Source organism: Dama dama, chromosome 32 (genome assembly GCF_033118175.1).
Source record: "Dama dama isolate Ldn47 chromosome 32, ASM3311817v1, whole genome shotgun sequence".
NCBI classification, from domain to species: Eukaryota; Metazoa; Chordata; class Mammalia; order Artiodactyla; family Cervidae; genus Dama; species Dama dama.
The window spans coordinates 46,980,404-47,005,636 of record NC_083712.1 but is presented as its reverse complement, the minus strand read 5'-3'; the positions used below and the strand labels follow the sequence as shown (position 1 = coordinate 47,005,636).

General features: G+C 42.9%; 1 protein-coding gene across 5 annotated transcripts in view; it reads right to left on the bottom strand.

Annotated features, from left to right (window-relative positions):
• Positions 1 to 25,233, bottom strand: part of THRB (thyroid hormone receptor beta) — a 416,080-nt gene that overhangs the window by 361,863 nt on the left and 28,984 nt on the right. Inside the window, exon 1 of one of the 5 annotated variants that reach the window (XM_061134938.1) lies at positions 8,860 to 8,988. The exons of 3 other annotated variants lie outside the window; for them this stretch is intronic. The gene's annotated coding sequence lies outside the window, so the exon portion shown is untranslated. Of the gene's footprint in view, positions 1 to 8,782; positions 8,989 to 25,233 lie in introns of those variants that run through there. One more of the 5 variants, XM_061134936.1, reaches the window with a different exon arrangement.

Sequence of the window (25,233 nt, the reverse complement as noted above, 5' to 3'; positions counted from 1 at the left end):
TGAGCCCGAGGCTATAGGGATGAATCTAGTGATTAAACTACTTCCTGTAACTGAAACAAGTTTAACAAACTGGTAGACTCTATCGATCTCTATGACACTTGAAACATGCTGTATTTTTAGCTGTCTTCATAGGTGGGATTTTTACTCACCCATCAGTAAGTTAAGTTCCCAGAGGGTAAGTGTATGTCTTTACAAAGCCATCTTCTGTAGCATCTTCCCACAGGGAGCTCACACTCCAGTTGATGAGACATGCATGCATTCATATGAAAAATAGACATTTTGGGAAGGCAAATAGATTTTTGTTACCTAGTTTGATGTAACCCAGAGTATATAGCTACATTCTCCTCCTTCACTGCCTGGCCTCCTTCTCCTTCTGATCTTAAAGTCTGAAGTCCTGAAGTGATACTGAGGCAGGCTGGGACCTGGGACCCTTGGCTACAGTGCCAGCACTTGGACATACCTCTCCTTGAGCTACAAAATACAAAGAAGCTCTAAGCACTAAAAATAACCACATGCGTGCACAGTTAGGGCAAATTCTAGACCAAAAGATACAAACAAAAAACCCAACTGCCACTTCTGAAGAGCCAAAGCAAAAAAACAAACAAACAAACAAAAAAACGGCATCAGGAGCAAAAGCAGGGTACTGCATACGCCCCCTGCACACACCACCACAAAGAGGTGGGCAAACCACCTCAGCCACCCCTCCAGCCCAACCCCTGGGCCCGCCCTACCCTCACCCCATTTAAGGAACAAGCCCACCAGCTTCAGGAGCAAGCAAGGAAACCTAATCCTTGTTTTTGCTCCCTCCTGCTGCAGCAGGGGTCCCTGTAAGGCCTTGCCTGAATTTCTTGTCTGGCCTCCGATCAGTTTCTATTGACTGGGGAAGGCCAAGAACCTTCATCAGTATCAATATTTCGTTGATTTATAAATTATCATAGTGGTACAGTTGGCTCTTTGGGATCATCACCACATCAAGTAATAATATTGTTAGGGTATTAATCACTCCTCTATTTTCCAAAAGGGACTAAGCCATAGTTCAACATACACTACATCCTCTCTGGTGGTGGTTTAGTTGCTCAGTCGTGTCCAACTATTGCAACCCCATGGGCTGTAGCCCACCAGGCTCCTCTGTCCATGGGATTCTCCAGGCAAGAATACTGGAGTGGGTTACCAGTCCAGCTGCAAATGACTGACCCTCTTGTTCTCCTTACAAAGTATTTTTTGCAGCTTTCCAGTCTCCCATCATTATAGGGAACACACTTATGCAAACATAGACTCTGTTTTTTTTTTTTTTAATAAGAAATCAAGTAATTTTAAAACAAAAGTGGATGAAAACTTTTCAGCAATGTATATTTTAATTACAAAATTAGCAAGCATAGTACCCCATTTCCAACTAATTTTCAACTCAATGACATTTCAAAGAACTACCTATTTATTTTTAAACTCAAGTAGGAAAAAGATCTGAAGCATTTAATAAATGTTATAAATTAAACTACCATGAGCAAAATTCATCAGCTCTTTTTATGTATTGTTGAGTTTTCTATACACTCCACCAGCCTGTAACAATTAACTAGGTTTAGCCATAAGAAAAAAGTTAACTTCTGAACTTAATTTCAACAACACGGGTCTAAGTGAAGCTGCAATAAACCTAGGGAGAGAGTTTTCTCATGCCATGCCCTTCTTCGCAGTAATGGGAAAGGTATGATCCCAGAGGGAGTATGTTTCATTTTATCTTCTCCTGTTAATATATTAATTCCAAGTTCACTATTCAGCTGTTATGACACAAGGATATCTTTACTTCTTCTGATTTATTTCTATTTATCCTCTGTATTATCAATGATGCCAGGACCCTCCTCTTAGGGTGAACCATGGTGGTCACCCCTAATGTGACTTTAAAGTCCTAGACACCACACATCTAAGGACCTAGTGCTCTGTGATAATCTAGAAGGGTGGGATGGGGAGAGAGATGGGAGGGAGGTTCTGGAGGGAGGGGACATGGGTGTACCTATGGCTGATTCTCATTGATGTATGACAGAAAACCACAAAATTCTGTAAAGCAATTATCCTTCATTAAAAAAATAAGTTTAAAAAAATTTTAAAAAAAGAAGAGTGGGTTGGGGCTAGATGATGAGTCACCGCTGAAAGTGAAGAATCTGATCACTTCTGTGCTTAGAATCTGTCAGTGGTCAGAGCTCTGCAAACAGGAGACGTGGAAAGAAGGACGCATATTCAGTGGTCATCTACTGGTATCAGAAGGTTTTGAACAATGAAAACACAAGTAGTTGCTTCTTGGTGCCCAACAAGATAGCTACAGGTTTTAAGGAATGAGTGTATTTGCCATCAAAATTACTTCACTCAAATACCATCGGATATTACTTATATGTGAAATTTATTGATATCATACAAATGAACTTATTTACAAAATAGAAACAGATTCATGGAGAACAAAAACTAATGGTTATCAAAGGGGAATGGATGGGGTATAAATTAGGCATTTGAGATTAACAGCACCACACTACTATATATAAAATAGATCACCAATCATGTCCTACTGTGTGGTACAGAAAACAATATTCAATATCTTGTAATAACCTATAGTGGAGAAGAATGTGAAATACATATATATGTATGTATGCATAACTGAATCATGTTGCAGTACACCTACACTAACACAACACTGTAAATTGACTATGCGTGTGTATTTGTTAGTCACTCAGTCGTGTCCGACTCTTTGTGACCCCATGGACTGCAGCCCGCCAGGCTCCTTTATCCACGGGGTTCTCCAAGCAAGAATCCTGGAGTGGGTTGCCATTCCCTTCTCCAGGGGATCTTCCCAACCCAGGGATCGAACCCAGGTCTCCTGTGCTGCAGGCAGAGTTTTTACCGTTTCAGCCACCAGGGAAGCCCAAATTAACTATACTTCAGTTATAAATTTTTTAAATTTTTTTAAAAAAAGCAACATGACAATGCACTTAATGAGCCCCGAATACCACTTTATGATTCCCTGACTCTTCTTCAATAGGAAGAAACTAATATCCAGATTTGGGCATTTAAAAATTCCATATTTTAATATTTAATTTTATATTTAAACTTTATAAAAACTGCATTTTTTTTTTTGCAGTTTTGCCATAACCTTCTCAACTTAATTTCTCATCGAAATTATTTTAAAGATTAATTTTATATTGTATCATTTTCCACATCAACTCTACGGCATTTAAAAGGACAGATGAAAACAGGACTCCTTCATTCAGTAAGCATCTCCTGAGGGCCTACTAGGTCCCAGTCGCAGAAGCCCAGGGAAAGCAAGCTGCCTGCTTGCTGGGCGCTGGGTGCGGTTCACGCCGAGCGGAGCAGCAGCTTGAAGGCGTGTGAAGCCAGTAAATCACTCAGACACCAACAGGACGACGGCTCACAGGCAAGAGGCATCAGTCAAGTTTCTTTCAGCGAAAAGAAACAGAACCTCAGTGTTCAAATGCTGATCAGAAAAGAGCTTCACGGGAGGGTCCTCAGGCGCCCTCAGACCCCGAGGAAGGGCGGCAGGACAGGGGGGCCCCGTGCCGCCCCGATGCCCGCAGGGTCTCCCGCCGCCCGCTCAGCTCGGCCGCGCCGCCGGCTCCCTCTCCCTCCGCAGCGGCAGACCACGTTTCCCATACGCGTGGCCCCACCAGCCCCGCAGAGTCCCGCCCGGCCGTCACTCCCCACGCAAGCAGAAGGGGCCTGGTGTCCAAACACGCACGGTAACTGCGCTTCTCCCACAGGCTTGACCTGCTCTCACACCGAACTGCTGGGTTCAGTCCAGTAAGTGCGCATACCTTTTGTGAAGCTGCCTTGATTTCTGTTGGACAGCTTTTCTTTCTTGGTGATAAAAAGGCATTTAATAACATACCACGATTGAAACCATGCAAATAAAAATATTTTGGCCACCTGATGTGAGGAGCTGACTTGAAAAGACCCTGATGCTGGGAAAGATTGAAGGCAGGAGGAGAAGGGGATGACCAAGGATGAGATGGTTGGATGGCATCACTGACTCAATGGACATGAGTTTGAGTAAACTCCGGGAGTTGGTGATGGACAGGGAGGCCTGGCGTGCTGCAGTCCATGGGGTCGCAAAGAGTCGGACACGACTGAGCGACTGAACTGAACTGAAATAAAAATATGTGCAAACAAACAAGACTAGAGGGAACACTCAAATTCTAACTTATAATTAAGAGATGGAATTTTTCTAGGCTTTCTATAGTGCTTTTTCTTCAAGTGTTTTGTAATATGATTATTTTAATAATGAAAACATTTTGTGTATTTTAAAATGATTTTATATTTTTGTAAATGCCTAAAATGTGTCTAATTCTGAGCTATGACTAATGTAATCTACATTTTGGTGACTGAAAATAGCAACTTTTTTAAACAAAATCTTTTCTCCCTGAAAGATATAAACTGTATCTTCTCCTATGCACAATAAAATAGAAAATTACTATTAATTGTGAATGCCTTAGGACCTTGAGGATTTAAGGAAAATCAAGTTAACACTTTCATAATCTAATTTCAGTGATCAAAGGGCTATAACCTAATAACTACAAAAAAAAAAAAAAAGACCTGCATATGTGAAATACTCAGCATAAACACATATAGCATTTAACTGTCTGCTTAAAAATGGTTAAGATAGGGGGAGAAAAGTTTCCCTGGGCAAAACTGTTATTGATTAACTCTGAGCAAGGCAATAAAAACTTCCAAAGAGATTAGACAATGAAATTTACAATGTTAAGAATATTAATGATCACCTTGGATAAACCATATGAACAATTTTCCAGAGACAACTGTTACCAATTAGGAAAGCTAAAATATGCAGATAAGCAGGTCTTTCCCTGGCTTGTTCCATCAAAAAGCAGCCTTTAGAGATGGATCTTTATTAAAACAGACTTGGTTACCTCCCATTTTGCCAGGGCCACCACCTGGAAGTTCATTTCCTAAGCTGAGACACACTCTACAAAGTACCTGCCAAGAGATTACCAAACACAAAACAAAGACTGAGACTCTCAGTCTTTGAATAGTTTCAACAGATTCAGGTTGTTTGACATGTGTCTTTGGATGGTCAAGAGTTTGCAAGTCCTACAGGGCAGTGGGCTCCAAACTTTTTGGTACTAGGGACCAGTTTCGCAGAAGACAAATTTTCCCTGGACTGGGAAGGAGGGGATGGTTTCGGATGATTTAAGCATAATACATTTATTGTGCACTTTATTTCTATTATTATTACATCAGCTCCACCTCAAATCATCGGGTATTAGATCCCAGAGGTTGGGGACCCCTGCTTGCAGGAACAGACTGGTGGTCGCCAAGCGGTGGGGAGGCGGGGATGGAAGACTGAGAATTTGGGATGAGCAGAGGCAAACTGTTGTGTACACAATGGATAAACAAGGTCCTAAGGTTGTTAGCAGGAAACTATGTTCAATGTTCTCTGATAGACTATAATGGAAAAGAACGTGAAAAAGAGTGCATTTAGTGTATAGCTGAATAATTGTGCCATACAGCCAAAATTAACACATTATAGATTATATAAAAATGAACATTTTTATATATTAACATTATGCTGCTGCTGCTGCCGCTGCTAAGTCACTTCAGTCATGTCCGACTCTGTGCAACCCCGCAGATGGCAGCCCACCAGGCTCCTCTGTCCCTGGGATTCTCCAGGCAAGAACACTGGAGTGGGTTACCATTTCCTTCTCCAATGCATGCATGCATGCAAAGTCACTTCAGTCGTGTCCGACTCTGTGCGACCCCATGGACAGCAGCCCACCAGGCTCATCTGTCCACGGGATTCTCCAGGCAAGAATACTGGAGATATTAACATTACAGATTATATAAAAATTAATTATATAGAGATTATATAAAAATCAACACAACACTATGCTTCAATTTTTTTAAATTTCTTAAAAAAAAAAACAAACATAAAAAACTGTGAACAAGTCCTGGGTACAGAATCTAGATTCACATACAGGAATGTCTTTCCAGAGAAGACAAGACCTGGGCTGGCTCTGGAGGAGGGGAGACTACAGGCTGGCAGGTGACAGAGAAGGGCCACGTGCCACCAGTTAAAAATAAATGTGAGATGAGCCCACACAAAGGCCAGGGAGGGACGAATGTGGAGAACGCAAACCGACCAGCCAAATTAAGGTCAAGGACACGCGTAAGGCACAAGGAAGTAAGGGCCGAATGGCTGGAGTCTGAAGGGCCTGGGTCCAAGTCTGAACTTAACACCAGCGGTGGGCAGGTACCCAGTCAGTTAGTGGGGACAGAGCGGTGGCTGCAAAGATGGTCAATGAAAATAAAAGGAAGGATAAAGAAAAACCGCACGTTCTTTAGAAATGAGGGGTTCCCATTCCTGAACACAAGTTACTTACAGATGTGTGTCGGTAGCAGCATGGTGAACACTGTCTATACCAGCTAAGATGAATTTTCCTGACTCTAAAACTGCTCCCAACATTCTCATGGGTTCACATTTGCAGGACCCATTTCTGAAACCAGAGCAGGCCACTCTCATGTTAAAATTCAGCATACTGTACCACTGCCATTAGCCATTCCCAGGAACAGGTGATGGCTGATGGACAGGGATGCACTTGTCGACAGGAAATTCCCAGGAGCAAGTAACTAACCCACACTGGGGGGCACCATGGGAGAAAACATGGCAGCGCTAGATTTTAGCTCAGCAGGAAAGTAGCCGAATTATTCTCCTGATTATTAATGGATCAACGTTTAATCCAACAGCTCCAATTTATAGTGGAATTTTTGACGTTCTCTCCTGAAAACTGAATGTCTGGTTAATGATTTTCTTCACACTATTGTCCATAAATTCTGTGACTATTTGCATTTGGTTTAGAGAGGTAAGTGATGATTTTTCAAAATAGAGTAGCCAGTTTATAGCTTATTATCCTTATCTTTTAGCTGAATACTATACATATGAGACTACCTAAACCCAAAGAAGGCAATTTACTGGTGTGACTTTCTGTCCAAATGCTAATTTTAGTAACTACTGTAATAATGGGGCCGAGGAGTTGATGCTTTTGAACAGTGGTGTTGGATAAGACTCTTGAGCATCCTTTGGACTGCAAGGAGATCCAACCAGTCCATCCTAAAGGAAATCAACCCTGAATATTCATTGGAAGGACTGATGCTGAAGCTGAAGCTCCAATACTTTGGCCACCTGATGTGAAGATCTGACTCATTAGAAAAGACCCTGATGCTGGGAAAGATTGAAGGCAGGAGGAGAAGGGGATGACAGAGGATGAGATGGTTGGATGGCATCACTGACTCAATGAACATGAGTTTGAACAAGCTCCAGGAGTTGGTGATAGACAGGGAGGCCTGGTGTGCTGCGGTCCATGGGGTCACAGAGAGTTTGATAGAACTGAGCAACTGAACTGTAATAATGGGGCAAGAGAGAAGGTCTTTAGATGAAAAATAGTAGGTTAAAAGAAGATATTAACTTGGCTTTCAGGTTCTTGGTGGAACTAATAGCTTTGATTTAAAACTAATACTCATAGAAGTAAGATAATCTAAGCACTCAAGTGGACATGATAAGAATAAATGAGAAAAGAAAAGAAGGGAGGAGGAGAGAGGGAGAGAGAGAGAGAGAAGGGAGGTAAGAATAAAGGGATGAAATTAGGCCCCCTTGAATAAGTATCACAACTCAATTACTTAATATCTGTACTTAGACAATTGAAAATCTTGTTTAACTCTTTAAAAGATAAAACCGCCATGTGGTATGCTGTGCAACCATGCCCAGGGACCCTGCACTGTTTATTCATAGTCTGAAAAGTCTTTGCATTAATTCTTGACAAATAAAGACAAGATACTAAAAAAAACAGAGGGGCAGTGAACTACACATCGAGAGAGATCCACGCAGAAGCCGTATCTACAGGTTGACAACCCTCACACAAGCTTAAAAGTCCCAACATTTACTCTGCTTTTGAACTTTCAGTTGTAGGTTCAAGCCTGAAAGATACATTATTCCCCCGACATGGCATTTCTTCTCCCCCTGTGCATTTGTGTCCCTAGTTTACAGCTGTTCCGAAGCATTCTTATACTCTTAAAAGTGTACCCCCAACACGTACAGACGTGTTTCAGTCTCAATCCATGGCAACCCTTGCACTTATTTTTCCTAAAGATGAGTTTCAGAGTTATGTAATAATGAACTTCATCCTTTTGTACAAATTAAACCAGGAGTCATAAAGCAGTAGGTAAATGAAAAACTGGGTTAAACAAAAAAAGAAAACCACACAACCGACCAAATCTATAGCAGGCTCAGCTTTTTCTGAGAGCAAGAGATTAAGGGGCATGCAGTCAACTGGTATGAAGGTCACCAAACAAAATGTTGCAATCTTAAAGTGCCATTGACATGAAGACTGTCCATTAGCAGCTTGGAACAATCTTCCCCTTTGCTAATTACTGTCTTAGCCCAAATCATTCATACATGACAAGCATATGCTACATTTACAGTAAAACATTTTAAAAATTAGGAACATTCTTTTCTTTACATTGAAATAAAAATCCTGAACAGAACTTTTAAAAATTATATTCCCATTCCCAGTTTTTTGTTAAAGGGACCCGAAAGCTCAAAACGTCCACCATTGGTCTCTGCACGGTAGATATGGGCTTGGACAAATCTGTCTTTTCCTCACTCACTGCCTGCCTGCTGACCATGTTGAAATCACCAAATTGTCTCAGTTGGAAATCTTCTGATTTTTCACAGGAAAAAAGCTGAAAGCCACAAGCCACCAACGACCACAGGTACCTCGAGCTTTCTAAGTCCGAGTCAGAAGGAAGCGTGCGACGCAGGGGACCTCGGCGCGTCTCCCGCCCGCGGCTGACCTGCGGGCTTCCTGTGGGCAGAGACAGCTCCTTGCAAAGCAAACAGCTCCGCGCTCTGCATGGAAAGACTCATCTACGTCCTCGGTCCACTCTGCAGGCATCAGACTCCCTGGGAGTCGCGGAGACAGTCAGACTCAGCCTATAAGCACAGAGCTGACCTTTAAACCCCAGCCTCTAATAGAGCACTCCGTGTTTGCTCAAGCGTTCCGGGTCAGCAGGGTCTGCGTGTTCCGAGGTGGGGCGAGCCGGGAGCTGGGCCCCAGCTCCCACGTGGCCCTGACCGAACAGGCCTGGGGGCTGGGCCAGCAGAGGCCCCACACCTGGTATCCCGACTTAGAACATGTTCTCTTGCAACCAGAGAGAGATCTTGGGGGGACACAAGTCAGCTGACTGACTCTTAGCCACCAACTTCGGAAGAAAGGATAAAGAGTCCTGGGGGCCCAGGGGCTGAAGCTTTGTTTTCTTTGCTTTCCCCTAGCCAGAGTATTATTCCATAATGAGTGCTGGTGATGGTGGTGGTTTAGACGCCAAGTCGTGTCCAACTCTTATGACCCCATGGACTGTAGCCCACCAGGCTCCTCTATCCATGGGGATTCTCCAGGCAGGAACACTGGAGTGGGTTGCCAGTTTCCTTCTCCAGGGGATCTTTCCAACCCCGGAATCGAACCCAGGTCTCTTGCATTGCAAGTAGATTCTTTACCAGCTGAGTTAGGAGGGAAACCCACTGAGGGATGGAGTGTCAGGCAAAAGGAGAAATCAGGAATACTTCCCCTGGGCTTTATTAAAAATAGACTTTAGTCATCATGGATCTGGGGCATGTGTTTTCACTTTTCAAAATATTGCATTGAAATAATATTTATCCTAATTACTCCATTTTTTTTTTCTTTTTGGTACCCTCATTGAGGGCGTCATTCACTTCACCCTGTTCCTGGCCGAGCTCTGTCACCACACTGCTTCCATTTACATCTTAACCTGGAAGCAGATTCAGGCAGGATGGTTGTGATGCTTGCAGCTGAGATAAGAGAGGAAGAAGAACCCAAAGTGTCTTCTATGTAACAGGTACTATGCTAGGCATCTTAGGTACATTCTTTGGGTCCTTACCTAAGAGGAAAGTATACTAATTTCCAGCTGAGGAAGTGGCGACTTTGAGAAGCAGTCTTCCTTCTCACTTTGCTCCCTCTCAGGAACTGGCCCCACCAGGTCCCTGATACTGAAGACAGAATCCTGGGGAAGGTCCATCATTCCTCCTCTGTGACTTGCTGAATTCATTGCCAACACTTATAACTGTTTGTGATCATCTACGTAGTAAGTGGAGGAGTAAACATCACAAGATGGCCTGTTTGGTGACAACCTCTACACCCTTTTCCCCTATCTGCCACTTCTTCAAGGAGAGTCACGGTCACTACACTGCTTCAGTATCTCAGTCCTGGGTGGGCCCATCCAGGAGAATGTCAAATTATTTCCAAGTGCTGACTGTTTTACAAATTTACACATGACAAGGAGCACGTTCTAAAATATAAGCTCTATCCCTGGCCCAGGACACTACACTGAGCACCAGATTCCAAATGCCTGGTGTTTCCACTTGAGGATTTCAGGCACATCTGAAACTAAAACGTTCAAAACAGGCTTCTTGTCCTTCCTTCCCCTCCAACGCTGCTTCTCTTGGGTTTCCTCCATCTCAGGACCTGGCATCATCCACACCAGGTGGGCACTCAGACCAGAAACTTGGCAACTGCCTTTGACACCACCCCCTGCCAACTTCCCCGTTTAAACTGTGACCAACACCTGTCCATTTAAATACCAAAGCAATATCCACAACAACGTTTACTAAAGCATTCACTCTGCGTGGACTCTTACGATGCCTGGCGAGAATTAATAACTCACTCAGTCTTCATAATGACTCTGTGACATGATTCCTATTATAGAGAAGCTTGTTTCCTCATGGTCACATAGCGAGTAAGAGGGGGAACTGGTATTCTAACCAGTTTGTCTGGCTTTAGAACTCACACTCTTAACCATGACATCCTGTCTCCAAAATAATCTCAAGCGCATTCACCTTTTTGGTTTGCCACTGCCCCGTCTCAGTCCTCGCCAGTGTCATTACTCACTCAGACACCTGCAAATCCCTCTTAAAGGGTCACCTAGATTCCACTCATCAGTCTTCACGAAGCAGCCACCATGGTCTTTTTCAAGTTTATGTCAGGTCATATGATTTCCTCTGCTAAAACTCTCAAAACCATTTCAGTACACTCTGAATGAAATTCAAATTCCTCAGTGTGGGCTATGACTTCCTCTATGGACTGGCTCTTCCCAGATCTCGCCACTTTCTACCTTTCTATCCGACTAAGCAGCCTTCCTGCACGCCCATGCCCTGGGATGTTCTTTCCTGCAGGGCTTTCTTCCTTCTCTGGCTGGTCTATCTAACCCTCCACATATCCTAGTTTACTTCCCTGACCCCTCAGCCTAAAGAAATCTCCACATTATTATCAGTACCCTCTCCTTTTCCTTCACAGCAATCCTAAAATGTATTAACTCTACATTTACTTGTATTTTTTACCTGTTGATTGCCTGTGAGCTCCAAGAGGCACAATCAAGGTGTTTCATCCACCACTTTTACTCCCTGTCCCTTTTCCCAGAGCCATAAATATAAACAATGTAATTACTCATTCAGAGAATAAATTAATTCTGGGGCAGCTCTTTTAAAGATCTTTAAATATTTTAAAATTTCTACACATTAACCAAAGAAGGCACTTTAATAAACATCATTGAGACTCAAAAGGAAAAAATATATGTATATATGATATCTTCTTTACTTCCTATATGTTAACAAAAATTCTTAAATCAAATATTCAATCTTTGGAAAAGGCATAGAAGCAAACAAAAAAAGAGAAATTTCTAAAGAATTATTTTGTTAAAAGTCTTACAGGATATCGAGGCTTTTAAAAAGCTCTTGTGTTGTCATCATGACTATCAATCCCAATAAGATGAGAATCAAACTCTTGACTGTTCTTATTTAATCCCAATACAGAGTGGTGTTCCATAAATATATATTAATGATAAGTGATGAGCGATTTCAATCACATATCTTTTGGCAACTTACTTCTCTTCATACTTTAGAGGCTGACTTCCCATTGGTGCCAAATCTCTTATCAGGAAACAGCAAACCATTCATTGCACGTGATTTTCCTACTGCTCTGCTGTGTCACAGATGTTCTAGGAATATACACAGATACTTCTTTTCTCTATATAATAGAGAATCATTTGGTTTTAGATTAAGGTACCTGTTCTTTCAGATTTCAATACTTCTAAAAAGAAAATGAATGAATCCAAAAAATTGATAATGAACTATGAGAAAAATTTTGCTAATCATATATCTGATAAGAGATGTGCATCTAGAATATAAAAAGAATTCAATAATATGAAGACAACACAATTTAAAAATAAGCAAAGAATTTGATGACATTTCTCCAAGATAGATATAAAAATAGCCAATAAACATATGAAAAGATGCTCAACATTCTTGGTCATAAGGGAAATGCAAACCTAAAATCACAACAAATATCACTTCATATCCATTAGGATAGTAACGACCCAGAAAAAAAGAGGAAAATATTAATTATTGGAGAGGATGTGGAGAAGTTAGAACCCTTATACACTGCTAAGGGGAATGTAAAATGGTGTAGCACTTTGGAAAAGAGTCTGGCAGTTCCTCAAAAGGTTAGATATAAACTCACTGTATGACAAAGATATTTTACTCCTCGCTATACACCTAAGAGGAATGAAGACATATAAAAACATAAAAACACTAGCACACAAATGTTCATAGCAGCATTTGTGCATAATAGCCAAAGATGGAGCAACCCAAACATTCATCAGCTGATGAATGGAAAATAGACTATGATACATCCAAGTAATGGGCTTCCTGGTGGCCCAGCTGTGAAGAGTCTGCCTGCAATGCAGGAGCTGCAGGAGTCGTGGGTTTGATCCCTGGGTCGAGAAGACCCCCTAGAGGAGGGCATGGCAACCCACTCCAGTATTCTTGCCTGGAGAATCCCGTGGACAGAGGAGCCTGGAAGGCTACAGTCCAGAGGGCGCAAAGACTCAGACATGATTGAAACAATTTAGCACTGCACATCTACGTAATAGAATATTATTCAGCAGTAAAAAGAAATGAAGTACTGGTACATATGCTACAGCATGAATAAACCGTGAAAACACTGAGCAAAAACAAAGCCACCACAAAAGACCACATATTGTGTGATTCCACAGATATGAAATGTCCACAGGCAAATCCATAGAGACAGAAAGAAGATGAGTGGTTGTCTAGGGCTGGAGGCAGAATGAGGCACCAGGGGTAATCAGTACCAGCTTTCTTTTGGAGGAGATACAAACGACCTAAAACGAGGCAGTGACGGTTACACAACTCTGTGAAGAGCTTTAATTCACGTGAAATGAGTGAACTGCATCGGCATGTGAACTACATCTCAATAACGTTGTTAGAAAACTGATGGAATACAGTTTTTACAACACTTTAAAGCTGGACCTATGTTTGGCATTTACAAGGGTAGGTGTGACTTAACTAAAGAGTATAATTTACTTTCAAGCACAGAAGATGACTTTTAGATGAAATGTTCTCATGAAGAATTTATGGACTCCCTCGCTTCTCATCATTCCGAGTTTCCTACCTTTGTCCTTGTTTAGAGACAGACTTGAAACACGGGGCCAGGTTAATAGAATGTTAGAGAGGGAAGCTGAAACTCCAATACTTTGGCCACCTGATGCGAAGAACTGACTCACTGGAAAAGACCCTGATGCTGGGAAAGATTGAAGGCGGGAGAAGAAAGGGAATGACAGAGGATGAGATGGTTGGATGGCATCACCGACTCGATGGACATGAGTTTGAGTAAACTCCGGGAGCTGGTGATGGACAGGGAGGCCTGGCGTGCTGCAGTCCATGGGGTCGCAAAGAACTGGACATGACTGAGCGACTGAACTGAACTGAGAGTGGGATGAGATGAAGAAATGATCATTTTAGATGAAGAAAGTTAAGCTCCAGAGAGAATAAATATTTTTTCCAAGATCAGAAAGGTAAGGAGAAGGAAAATTAGAGATTGCCAGACCAAAGATTTGTTTTTATTCTGTGGCAGCACCATGCAGAAGGGAGGGCGGTGAGTGGCATTTTCCAAGGTGGCCCCAGCCCAGAGCTCTGCACAGTTGAGTCTCCTGCATGGAAAGGAAATCCCATTCAAAGTCTGGGAAGGACAGGCACGAGGCTCACCCCTTCAGTAAGCACTGAGAGCTCCTGGCCACGCCCTAGGCACTGTGGGAATAAAGACACACACTTTGTTTTTTTTAAAGACAGAAAAAAACTGGGAAATTTAGATTTGGGTCTCTAAACATCAAGAGTTAGGCTGTCATGACATTGAGCTCCTGGGCTGGGCACCTCCATTGGTGGTGGTTTAGTCGCTAAGTCGTGGCTGACGCTTGTGACCCCACAGACTGTAGCCCATCAGGGTCCTCTGTCCTTGGGATGCTCCAGGCAAGAATATTGGAGTGGGTTGCCTTTCCCTTCTCCAGGGGATCTTCCTGACCCAGGGGTCGAACCTGGGTCTTCTGCACTGCAGGCAGATTCTTTACCCACCGAGCCACCAGGGAAACCCAGTCACCACGTGACTTAGCAGCAGCAGCAAGGAGAGATGAAAGCAAATGGGGTGTTGAAATTGACTCTGAATCCTCTCTTCAACCTACTCAGCAAACCCGTCTGTTCCCACCTTCCCTTCTTCCCCACACCCCTGCTTTTGAGACCCCGAGAGATCTCACCCAACGGAGGCCTTCAGTGACACCCTGTGATCTTCTGTCCGTGAGAAATGTGAATTCAGAACTGATTTTGTTTCCCCTGTGTTCCTGAGAGTTGACGACGCAGCATAACTTCAGTTAAATCATTACCCATGATTCAATTTAAACACTGGTATGAACACAATGCTTTAAAAAAATAATCAAACCAGTCTGTTTAGATAAGAATTTTTGACCCCAAAAGTTAATTTTTTACTTCTATATTCCTCTGCTACCTCCCCTTTGCAATTTTCCTCTATTTCAGAAAGTTTGAACTGCCTAAGAGAAGACTGGCTCCCTTCCAAGGGGATATTTTATTAACAGGTGGTGAAGAGAAGTGTATCTAAGAGTCAATGAAATACAGGATTGATTTTTACTCCTCTATTTCTTCTGGCTGACGAGGAGAAACGGCCATGCTGGGCCTGGGGCTGGTTTAAGTGGGCTGGAAACTCAGGGATACTGTTTGACATCCCTATTACTGCTCTACTCTCTAAAAAATATTTCTAAAGCTTTTTTTTTTTAACTGCTTCACTGAATTTCTCTGCAAACTATTATCTTCTCACATAAGTTGGTAAGAAAGTCCATGGCCCTTTTAGACTCTGAAAGCAAGTCGTTTAAAAATAAGTTGAAAGAATTTTTGAAGCTTAGAGGAATGCGTTCATTCCATCTGTCTTGGCTGTCACCGGATAGAAACTGCCTTCAAAGAAAAAGAGGTTCCGACAGACACATCCACACTGCTATGTATAAAACAGACAATAAGGACCTACGGTAGAGCATAGGGAACTCCACTCAATACTCTGTAATGGCCAATATGGGAAAAGAACCTAAAAAAGAGTGGAGATACATATAAACTGGTTCACTTTGCTGTACCCTGAAACTTTGCTGAAACTAACACAACACTGTAAATCAACTATACTCCAATAAAAACTAAAAAAAAGAAAAGAAACCAAAGTTTCTCTCCACCTTGTGGGACTGTGAAATAGAGGTTTGTTTTCCTTTTTTTTTTTTAATTGGAGTATAGTTGGTTTACAATGTTGTGTTAATGTCTACTGTAGAGCAAAACGCATCCACTGTATGTACCTATCGAGCCCCTCTTTTCGGATTTCCTCTCCATTAAGGTCACCACGGAGCACTGAGTCGAGCCCCCTGTGCAAAACAGCAGGTCCCCATTAACTCTCTCTTTTATACATAGTAGTGTACGTCAATCCCAGCCTCTGAAACAGTTTTGTACCGGATAGTGACGAAAGCATTCACCCGCTTTCCTCATTCAGTAACCAGCCTGTCTACTCTCCAGGTTCATTTAACAAGGCTCTTCCAGACTTTGTATTCATTTAGCTGTGAGTTAGCATTTATCCTTGGTTGAAAGTGAGGGGGCAAAGGTGGCGATTTGCGAATCCCTCTAATTGCTAATCTGTTGGTCCCTCTAGAAGTAGTTTGGTGGAAAAGAAGATAAAACTAAAAAAAATTGTGGGGTTCCAGTATTTTTAGTGTCACAAACTGGCAAATGTCACCCACCTGTGGGATTGACGAGGCTTTGATGGACCACACACTCTTTGGATGGAAGTGAGGGAGGCAGGGAAGTATTGCTGGTGGAAAGGAGTTTTCTGGCCTCACAATTCCTTAAACCAGAGGTGGGGCTTCCTGGTGAGGACATCACTTTTCTTTTCTAAATTATTTTTATTTTTAATTTAAATAGATATATTTTTACATTTTAGCGTTGTGATTTCCGCTGTGTTTCCGCAGCAGCCATAACTGTCCCGACGCCCCCCTCCTGCCCTGGCCCCGCTCCCCTGCCCTCGCGCCAGCGCTCCCGGTCATCACCGACGGCAGGGCGGGCATCCCGCGCCGCAGGCGCGTGCTCACCAGCTTCCCGTCTTACACCCGAGAGCGCACACACCTGGATGCTACTGTCTCCACCCGTCCCACTCTCTCCCCCGCTGCGTGCGCACGCCCACCCTCGGACACCACTTTGAAAGAAGAGCTGGGACTATCTGGAAGCTCCAAGAACCCTTCAGAGTCGTGACAGCAGCAGCCATCTACTCACTGCTTGCCCCCTTCACAGCAAAGCTTGGCGGATTTCAAGGCATCCCCAGGATGCCCCGTCAAAGGCAGGGCCCTGGGCCAGCAGAGCTGGGTGGGGAGCTGAGACTCTGCGTGTCTAACAAGCTCACAGAGCTGTCGACGGGGTTGGGCCAGGGCCCACATCTGAGAGTGGGGTTCTAAAGAGATGGAGCGATGTATAAGAAAAGAAAGCACCGTGAGGCTAAATGACTGCGGTTGTTTTGGGCCGATACTGTATTTGGGGGTCATTTTTCTTTTTCTAAAAGAAGCAGCAGCTGTGACTGGTTGATGGCTTTGGAACTCTGGTCAGCTGGCTTCCTAGGCTCCAGACCCTGCAACTTTGACAGAAGGCTGAAATGATGGTCTTTAGTTTACATTCAATTGCTTTGGGGCATTAAAAAAAAAAAAAAAACAATAAAAAACTTCCTTCTCCCCAACTGCAATCTCATTGACTCTCAGTGAGTTAAATATTTTCAACTCTTTCAGGCCACTCGGTAGGGTACCAGTTCACGCATTGGCTGCTAATAATTTAGCTCTGACTTTCAATTTTCTCCGTCAAACCTATTATAAATGGTAAAACTGACTGAGTCAAGAGTCCTCTCCTTCCCTCACACTACAGCAAATCTCATATCAGTAGCCTGAAAAAATATCCAGCTGATGGCCGAGGTGTGATTTAAGCCCAGGGAGAATCAGACTCACATTGTTCAACAAGAAAGACCCAACTCCAAACCCACAGTAACACAAAGGTGATGTTTAGATAGAGCCTCAGAGAGCCTTTAGTCCTCAAATAGATTACATATTATACATATTCTAAAGAGAAAAGAATTCTTGCAACTCGTATTTTTAAAATTTTTCTTTTTTGTTTATATTAACTTCCTTTTTCTGCCATGCCACATGGCATGTGGGATCTTTGCATGTGTGTATGCTAAGTTGCTTCACTCCGGTCTGACTCTTTGTGACCCCACGGACTATAGTCCGTCAGGCTCCTCTGTCCATGGGATTCTTCAGGCAAGAATACTGCGGTGGGTTGCCATGCCCTCCTCTAGGGGATCTTCCCGACCCAGGGACTGAGCCTGCGTCTCTTCCATCTCTTGCATTGGCAGGCAGGTTCTTTACCACTAGTGCCACCTGGGGCCTGACAAGATGCTGAATCGTGCCCTCTGCGTGGAAGCGCAGAGTCCTAACCGCTGGACACCTGGGAAGCCCCCGTACCTAGTTTTTATACAAGTACTTATAACGTAAATATTAACTAAGAACTTATGTATTTGTATTCTGAGAAGCTCAATATCACATTTTACTTTCAAAATACATTGAAGTCAATAGGGCAGAAGAGTTAAATTTTAGCCTTTCAATTCTAAGAAATCATTTTGCATACACCAGAGAGCATCTACCTAACACCTTAGTGGCTGTCCCACAACTTTGCTGCCACTTCCCTGAAATTTAAACAGATTTCATTTAACACATTATCTTAGTGGCATTTTAGAATGTATTACAATGGTGCACTCTGTCATTTGAAGAGCAAAATATACAGGAAAGTTAAAATGACAGGCTTATCCATCTGTGACTTACCTATCTAAAATTAAGCTGAAGTTACTATTTCTTGTTTTCTTGCACACTAAGAAAACAAATCTACTGGTTTAAAATCTAAAGCTAACATCGTCAGGAGCATCAGAGAGTTCAGAGATGATCAGAAAAATTGCACTAAAAAACAATTTACTCTCAATTATATGCATTAATGTGGGGAGCAGAGGCACAGAAAATGTTCAAACCATTGTGTTGGTTTTATAATGCTCATGATTTTCTTTTGCACCAGATTTTTTTTTTCCATTTTCTTAACAGGTCATACAGACTAATATTTAAATAATTGACCCCTGTTCCTTTAACCCACCCTAATCTAACTAAGCAGGGAGAACATGAAGTTTTTACTTCATATTTCACTAAATAATTCTGAAGAACTTGCCTGCCAATGCAGGAGACAGGAGTTCAATTCCTGGGTCAGGAAGATCTCCTGGAGGAGGGCACGGCCCCCCACTCGGGTATTTTTGTCTGGAGAATCCCACCAACAGAGGAGCTTAGCAGGCTACAGTCCAAGGGGTCACAAAGAGTCAGATATGACTTAGCAACTAAACAATAGCAACAACAACAATCTTTTCAAATAGACCATTTTCTAGGCAACAGTACAGATTTTCAAATGGCTGTACAATCCTCAAAAGGTTAAGAACCACTGCTAAGAAAGGAATTTTAAATCATCACAAAAAAACTAATTCCCAGAATTGCATTGGAGAAGTTGACCCCAATCTTGAGTTGGCGTGAAGCAGTTCTGGGTTCAAGTCTGCATTCTGCCACTCACATACTGTGCCACAACAGGCAAGTTACTTAACCTCTCTGAGCTAGAGTTTCTTTCTCTATAAAGTGGGATAAGACCAGTGCCTACTTCGTGGGGTCCTTATGAAGACTGAGTATAATGTTTGTAAAGAACTTGCAACCTAGCTATTATACTGCATATGCTCAAGAAATAGTTCAGTTCAGTTCAATTCAGTCACTCAGTCGTGTCTGACTCTTTGTGACCCCATGAACTGCACCACGCCAGGCCTCCCTGCCCATCACCAACTCCCCGAGTTTACTCAAACTCATGTCCATTGATTCGGTGATGCCATCCAACCATCAAATCCTCTGTCATCCCCTTCTCCTCCTGCCTTCAATCTTTCCCAGCATCAAGGTCTTTTCAGATGAGTCAGTTCTTTGTATCAGGTGGCCAAAGTATTGGGAGTTTCAGCTTTAGCATCAGTCCTTCCAATGAATATTCAGGACTGATTTCCTTTAGGATGGACTGGTTGGATCTCCTTAGTTGTTACTATAATTACTATTATTTGCTTTATTAACATTGTAAAATAACACTGAAGACAGAGGCTTTATCTCCCAAGCAATGAGGCATATTATTCTAAATCTTCTTGCAGTTGGCTAATAAGACAGACACGTGGCTAATAAACAATGATTAAGCAAAAACAAGACCGGGAGCTGACTGTGGCTCAGATCATGAACTCCTTATTGCCAAATTCGGACTTCAGTTGAAGAAAGGGAAAACCACTAGACCATTCAGGTATGACCTAAATTAACTCCCTTACGATTATACAGTGGAAGTGAAAAACAGGTTCAAGGGATTAGATCTGATAGACAGAGTGCCTGAAGAACTATGGACAGAGGTTCATGACGTTGTACGGGAGGCAGTGATCAAGACTATCCCCAAGAAAAAGAAATGCAAAAAAGCAAAATGGCTGTCTGAGGAGGACTTACACATAGCTGTGAAAAGAAGAGAATCGAAAAGCAAAGGAGAAAAGGAAAGATATTCCCATTTGAATGCAGAGTTCCAAAGAACAGCAAGGAGAGATAAGAAAACCTTCCTCAACGATCAGTGCAAAGAAATAGAGGAAAACAATAGAATGGAAAAGACTAGAGATCTCTTAAAAAAAAATTAGAGATACCAAGGGAACATTTCATGCAAAGATGGGCACAATAAAGGACAGAAATGGTATGAACCTAACAGAAGCAGAAGATATTAAGAACAGTTGGCAAGAATACACAGAAGAATTTACAAAAAAGATCGTCATGACTGAGATAATCACGATGGTGTGATCACTCACCTAGAGCCAGACATCCTGGAATTCGAAGTCAAGTGGGCCTTAGGAAGCATCACTGCAAACAAAGCTAGTGCAGGTGATGGAATTCCAGTTGAGCTATTTCAAATCCTAAAAGATGATGCTGTGAAGGTGCTGCACTCAATATGCCAGCCAATTTGGAAAACCCAGCAGTGGCCACAGGACTGGAAAAAGTCAGTTTTCATTCCAATCTCAAAGAAATGCAATGCCAAAGAATGCTCAAACTACTGCACAACTGCACTCATCTCTCATGCTAGTAAAGTAATACTCAAAATTCTCCAAGCCGGGCTTCAACAGTATGTGAACTGTGAACTTCCAGATGTTCAAGCTGGATTTAGAAAAGGCAGAGGAACCAGAGATCAAATTGCCAACATCCGTTGGATCATTGATAAAGCAAGAGAGTTCCAGAAAAACATCTATTTCTGCTTTATTGACTATGTCAAAGCCTTTGACTGTGTGGATCACAACAAACTGTGGAAAATTCTTCAAGAGATGGGAATACCAGACCACCTGACCTGCCTCCTGAGAAATCTGTATGCAGGTCAGGAAGCAACAGTTAGAACTGGACATGGAACAACAGACTGGTTCCAAATCGGGAAAGGAGTATGTCAGGGTGGTATATTGTCATCCTGCTTATTTAACTTATATGCAGAGTACATCATGAGAAATGCTTGGCTGGAGGAAGCACAAGGGGGAATCAAGATTGCCGGGAGAAATATCAATAACCTCAGATATGTAGATGACCCCACTGTTATGGCAGAAAGTGAAGATGAACTAAAAAGCCTCTTGACGAAAGTGAAAGAGGAGAGTGAAAAAGTTGGCTTAAAGCTCAACATTCAGAAAACTAAGATCATGGCATCTGGTCCCATCACTTCATGGGAAATAGATGGGGAAACAGTGGAAACAGTGGCTGACTTTATTTTTTGGGACTCCAAAATCACTGCAGATGGTGACTGAAGCCATGAAATTAAAAGATGCTTACTCCTTGGAAGAAAAGTTATGACCAACCTAGACAGCATATTAAAAAGCAGAGACATTACTTTGTCAACAAAGGTCCATCTAGTCAAAGCTATAGTTTTTCCAGTGGTCATTAATGGATTGAGAGTTGGACTACAAAGAAAGCTGAGCACTGAAGAATTGATGCTTTTGAACTGTGGTTGGAGAAGACTCTTGAGAGCCCCTTGGACTGCAAGGAGATTCAACCAGTCCATCCTAAAGGAGATCAGTCCTGGGTGTTCATTGGAAGGAGTGATGCTGAAGCTGAAACTCCAATACTTTGGCCACCTGATGCGAAGAAGTGACTCCTTGGAAATGACCCTGATGCTGGGAAAGATTGAAGGTGGGAGGAGAAGGGGACAACAGAGGATGAGATGGTTGGATGGCATCACTGATTCAATGGGCATGAGTTTGAGTAAGCTCTGGGAGTTGGTGATGGACAGGGTGGCCTGGCGTGCTACAGTCCATGGGATTTCAAAGAGTTGGACACGACTGAGCAACTGAACTGAAGTCAACTTTGACCAAGTCAGAGTTAGTAGGTTTGTTCTCTAAAGAGATCTGATTTTATTTACTTTAAATGAAGAATATCTGATCTAGTGACATGAGGTAACTTTGGGTTTCAGCAATTCACTAGCCTTCCAAGAACTTTCTAAATTATAGACCAACTATGATTTCCATGCTCAGGGGTTTCTAGACAGTCTGCGAAATAAGCAAGGATTTACATCCAGCTGTGTTCAAGACAACATCTTCCTGTTGACAAAAGGGTGCCTTCTCAAATAACCCTGAATGGGACTTTTCAGATGTTATGGTAATCTATAGGAGAGACTGTCATTGCAGTTATTAAGGATAGTTTAAAGGAATTCCATTCAATGACATGGAATAAAGTCATCATATATTAAGACAATAAGGGAGTGTAGAAAATTATGGGAAGTCTGACCCCATTTTTGTACAAAGATGGCACAGAAAAATGCTTGGAAGAAAACACACCACCATTTCAGTGGTGGGTGGGGAGATGACAGATGAGTGTCCGTGAAGAGGATTTCTTACTTTTGCAATCAGAATAATAATAAAAGATCTTAAAAATGAATGATTACAAGTTAAAACCCTGTCAGCAGTGTGATAGCCGGAAGGGGTCCTAAGTGTCAAGGACTAGGGTTTAAAGGCCAAGGCCCTTACACATTAAAATGATGACCTCAGGCAAAATCACTTCCCCATTTAGGGGCCAAATATTGTTCCTTGAAATTGAGATGCTTTGAACAAATAACCTCTCCCTTTGCAGTCTGACATTCTAGCATTCCGGATGCGTGGCCACGTGTTACAGAAAACTTTTTTGTTTTTCAAGCTGAGACAGGCTGGGACCCTTTGCTGCAGCATTTGCACCTGGACAGACCTTTCCCCCAGCAACAAAATACAAAGAAACTACAAGGGACTAAAAATAACTGAGAGCATGTGCAGTTGGGGCCAAGTACCGACAAAAGATACACAAAGACCAAGAACGGACAAAAGATACACGAAGACCAAGAAAGCCCGACTGCCACTTCTGAAGAGTCAGGGGCAAAAGCAGGGTACTGCGCATGCCCCCTGAACTCAACATCATCAAAGGGCAGGGCAGACCACCTAAGACCCTCCAGCCCCACCCCTGGACACACCCCTACCCTCACCCTCTATAAAGTACAAGCTCACCGTCCCCTCAAGGAGCGAATAAGGGAACCTGTTACTTGTTCCTGTTGCCCCCCGTGCAGGAGGAGTCCCAGTAAAACCTTGCCTGAATTTCTTGTTTGGCGTCTAGTCAATTTTCATTGACTGGGGAAGGTCAAAGACCCTGGTCCGTATTAGAGCTAGCCACAGGTGCTAAATGATGCCACACAGTGAGCCCGGGATGAAGTCCTCTTATTTTTCAACATTTCCAGTGTTGTTGTTTTTTAACTAATAAGAATTATTCCTTTGATAATTAAGAACAATAAAAGGTAAAAAAATATATATATTTGAAATGGGTCAGGGGCTCAGCATAAATACAGGTTTACAAACAACCTGAACAATTGGTACATGGTATTGTACCTTTACAATGGGTTAACGCTTTATTTGATCTAAACAAATCAATCCAAAAAAAACCCCAAAAAATCACACAATTGACAGCCACAGTCCTGGAATAAGTGACTCAAGTCAAACAGAGAACAGACGGTTATGAGAAGGAGACGGTTTTCTTGAGAAAAGTCTCAGACGTGGAGTCCTTTGAAATAAACAGAACTATCACCTGCAGCATTTCGGGAGCAAGGTATCGGTAAGATCACAACCCGGTCCAAACTATTAAATGTCAGGGAAATACCTACGTGATTAAAATTGTTTTACAGAAATAAGTAGCAAGGAAATCAGATTACTCGAAGAATCCCAACAGAACAAAACACGTTCTAAACTGTTGATTTCCGCCCCGGGTCTAAAACAAATGTGCTACATCCCACTTTTCAGGAGCCTGCAAAACAGAGAAGGGAGACAATTCTTTCCTCCTGCTCAGATTGTTCCCCTGGAACTAGTGGGCCCCCCGGCTGCCAACGAGAAGTTTCCTCGAGGTGCTTTTTAAAGGGCATTGAAAGGCGGTAGCGGTGACCCAGAAGCCTGGGAAAAATACCCAGTTTCTCAGGCTACCAGCCCTACCCCCTTCTGGGCAAGGCACCTAGCCCAGTGGAGCTAGTCCCCAAAGCCGATCTGCTTCTGTGCAGGAGCAAGAAGCTTTTTCCACCCACATCGTCCGGTAACCCTGCTCCCGGCGGGGAGTCGGGTTACACAACCTGGCTTCCCTCCTGGGCAGAGGAGGGGTGCTTGTCCGCAGGATCTGTTGGGGCTCCGAGATTGACAAAGAGATTGCCTTGGCCTGATTAGTAAGAACTTGGGCCTGTTTTCTGTAGCAAGGGCTCCTTATGAGGGGAGGAAGAAGTAGCTGAAACCTTAACAGAATGTTAAACGGATTAAGATTTCTGCATAACTTTGTTAGTAGTTGGAGAAGGAAATGGCAACCCACTCCAGTATTCTTGCCTGGAGAATCCCATAGACGGAGGAGCCTGGTGGGTCCACAGAGTCGGACACGACTGAGCGACTTCACTTTCACTTTGTTAGTAGAACAAGTGTGTTGAAGGAGGTGGGAAAGGGCTCTCCTTACACCATCTCATTTTAGAATTTGACAATCATCTGTACAGACCCTGCCGATGTTCTTTTTAAAGGCACAGGTAACTATGTTACTGCTACGTGAAGGACGCTTAAAAGTCAAGCATGCTACCTGCTACAGTAAGTCCCCTACAGATGAATGAGTTCTGTTCTCAGAGCACCTAAGTCCCATAATGTTAGCCTAGGCCCAGCTAACACCATCAGCTATGTAACACTGCGCTGCAATAGGTTTATAATACTTCTCACACAAACAATACATAAGAACAAACACAACAAAAAAACATTTCTAATCTTACAGCAGAGTATCTTGAAACGTACACTAGCACCAGCTACATCACCACGGCTTTTACACTTGCTTCCAAACATCCTGGGCTTGGAACAAAGATACCGCACTACTGTACCGTACACAGTTCTATACAGTGACGTGCACACGAACACAACCCTTCGAAGAGGACGCACGCACATAACAATGTACACCAGGTACGTGGACTAACGAGTGACTGGACACGCGAACACAGTTCACGGCTTTGAAGGCACAGAACTTGAAGGTTCCCATGTAGGGAACTTACTGTCCTGTACGTAAACAGATCACTAACGCTGCTGCTGCGGCTAAGTCACTTCACTCGTGTCCGACTCTCTGTGACCCCACGGACGGCAGCCCACCAGGCTC